This window comes from Heterodontus francisci, unplaced genomic scaffold, assembly GCF_036365525.1.
Source record: "Heterodontus francisci isolate sHetFra1 unplaced genomic scaffold, sHetFra1.hap1 HAP1_SCAFFOLD_50, whole genome shotgun sequence".
Taxonomy (NCBI): Eukaryota; Metazoa; Chordata; class Chondrichthyes; order Heterodontiformes; family Heterodontidae; genus Heterodontus; species Heterodontus francisci.
Genome location: NW_027140867.1, coordinates 14,225,103 through 14,227,946, shown reverse-complemented (window position 1 = coordinate 14,227,946; position 2,844 = coordinate 14,225,103). Strand labels below are relative to the sequence as shown.

The following is a 2,844-nucleotide window of genomic DNA, read 5'->3' as shown; positions in this document are numbered from 1 at the left end:
CTTTCTGTTTTTATTTCAGCATTTCCAGGATGTTGCTCTGATCTGAAAAAAATGGATGATTGGCTGGGGGGTTCCAGTGAAATTCCACAGCAGCTAATAAAACCTGACCTGTCAGTGGCTCGTTGGTCTAGGGGTATGATTCTCGCTAAGGGAATATGGTTAATTAACATGCGAGAGATCCCGGGTTAAGGTCCCGGACGAGACCTGGTCTGGTGGCATTTTTACATTAAGGTTATCTATTGGTTTCAGCCTTGCACAAGGTGGAATTGACTTACATACAGAGCTGGCTTGAGGAACAGACAACTGGATTCAAAGAGTTTGTCGACAAAATTGTAATGAACTCAATGTACAGTTAACCAAGTGGGAATATAAAGTTGCTGCAGTAATTGTGACCTGACTCCAAAAACAACAGGACTGGGTTCTGGAATTAAATGGAATTCTTCACTGTTTCTGTTGTTTGGCTTGCATTGACTCATCGATGTTCTTGTTTTTCACTTTGTCGATGCCTTTGAATAATTGTGGATCCTTCTTCAGAGTGTCGTCTTCCACCAGGTAGTTCTGACCTCTGACGATGTTGATCGTAATCAGCTTCAATTCGCTGATAGTTTTGGAACTGAGCAGATTTCCTTGGGTTGAGTCTATAACATGGAACTCAGTCTGACATGTGGACCCAAGGGAGGATTTGAATGCCACCCCTGCGTTGGAGTTACATCCATCCAATAAGAGAGCGAGTAGAAGTGACAGTTCTGTCAGTCGAACATGAGACTTTTAATGGCAGGGTTGCGAGTTTGAGTGCCATTCTGTTTTTCCCTTTTTTAAGGCTTCATGAGCAGAGAGTACAGGGAGTGTTTGAAATGAGCGAGTCTCGCTTTGATTCAGGACTCTTACCTCTCTGCAGCATCTCACTATGAAAGATTGAATTTTATCTCATTTCATTCTCAGCTCGGGGTCTGTGCGGCTCAGTGGCACTTCTGGCTGTCTCCCGCTTCACAATCCATCAGTACTGAGAAAGCAATGGGGAATATTACTCACATGTTGTGTTCTTTAAATTTTTGGAAAACTTGAATGTATGTATTTTTTTCCAAAACAAGGACACCAAGACACTGTTAACGTAGGGCTGAAATAGCTCAGTTGGGAGAGCGTTAGACTGAAGATCTAAAGGTCCCTGGTTTAATCCTGGGTTTCAGCAATTTCGCTTCCTTATGCATCCCTTGCCTTGGTTCTGATTTTCCAGTTGCACAATTCACTTTGAAATTATTTACCAAGCACCAGTGGATTGAATTTGAGAAACAACACAGAGCCATTTACAGCACAGAAGGTGGTCATTTGGCCTATCACGTCCATGCTGGCTCTCCCCGAAACAATCTGGTCAGTTCCACTCACCAGCTCGATCCCTTTCCTCCTGCAAGTTTCTTTCCTTCAAGTATCCATCCAATTTCCTTTTCAAATCATTGATTGTCTCTGCTTCCACCACACTCGTGGGCCAAGTCATTACCACCCACAACATAAAAAAGTTCCACCTCATCAAGGATGGGAAATACTTATATCTTCTATATTTGCTTCTTCTCTATTTCGATGAGAATAGACTGGCAGTCAACATGAAAGGGAACCCAAAAATCTTCGAGCAGCATGTAAATGATAAGTGGGTAGTAAGAGGTTGAGTCGGGCCTATTAGGGACAAAGAGGATAATATATGCTTAGAGGTGCAGGGCAATGTTAATCTACTTAATGAGTACTTTGTATCAGTGATCACTAAGGAAGTGGAATTTGACAAAATATCAGTGGAAGTGAAGAGAGTGGAGGCAAAGGAGAGAGTACAAATTGAGAGAGGGAGGTACGAAAAAGGCTGGCTGTGCTTAGGGTAGATAAATCACCTGGTCCGGATGGCTTACATCCCAGGTTGCGAAAGGAAATGCGGATGCAGATAACGGAAGGGCTTGCCATAATCTTCCAATCTTCCCTGGATACGGGGGAGGTGCCAGAGGATTAAACAGTGGCAAATGCGACGCCCTTATTCAAGAAAGAGTGTAAGGACAGTTTGGGTAACTACAGGCCAGTTAGATTAACAGCAGTGGTGGGTAAGGTTTTAGAAAGAATAATCAGGGTAAAAAATCAACAGTCACTTGGAGAGGTTTGAGTTAATTAAGGAGAGTGAGCATGGATTTATAAATGGGAGTTCATGCTTGACTAATCTAATTGCATTTTTTGATGAACTAACAGAGCAGCTTGATGAAGGGAATGCAGTGGATGTGTTTTATATGGATTTTAAAGAAGCGTTTGACAAGGTACCACAGAAAATGGCGGGTAACAAAATTGAGGTTGTGGTATAGGAGGGTCAGTGTCCAATTGGATAGAAAAATGGTTTAAGGACAGAAAACAGCAAGTCTTATTAAATGGATCTTTGTCAGACTGGAGGATAGTCGACAGTGGTGTTCCCCAAGGGTCAGTGCTAGAACCACTGCTTTTTTTTGCTTTTTTGCAAAGACTTGGATCTTGGAATACAGAAAAGAATCTCAAAATATGCCGATGACACCAAACCTGGAAGAGTGGCAAACAGTGAGGATGATATGAACTGCCTGCAACAGGACAGTTATAGGCTAGCAGAATGGGCAGACAGGTGGCAGATGGAATTTAATAGTGATCAGTGTGACGTGATGTAAAGGAATAGGGAGAGGCAATATATACTTAATGGCACAGTTCTAAAGAGTGTGCTGGAATTGAGGGACTTGGGGTTCATGTGCACCACTCTTTGAAGGTGGAAAGACATATTGCGAGAGTGGTTAGCAAAGCATATGGGATCTTGGGCTTTATAAATAGAGGCATTGAGTACAAAAGCAGGGAAGT

The 2,844-nt window shown here is 42.5% G+C and overlaps 1 non-coding gene across 1 annotated transcript; it reads left to right on the top strand.

Annotated features, from left to right (window-relative positions):
* The first annotated feature begins 1,116 nt into the window (after window positions 1-1,116).
* trnaf-gaa (transfer RNA phenylalanine (anticodon GAA)) lies at window positions 1,117-1,189 on the top strand. Its single transcript has one exon. It is a non-coding gene; the product is annotated as a tRNA-Phe (tRNA).
* The last annotated feature ends 1,655 nt before the right edge of the window (window positions 1,190-2,844 follow it).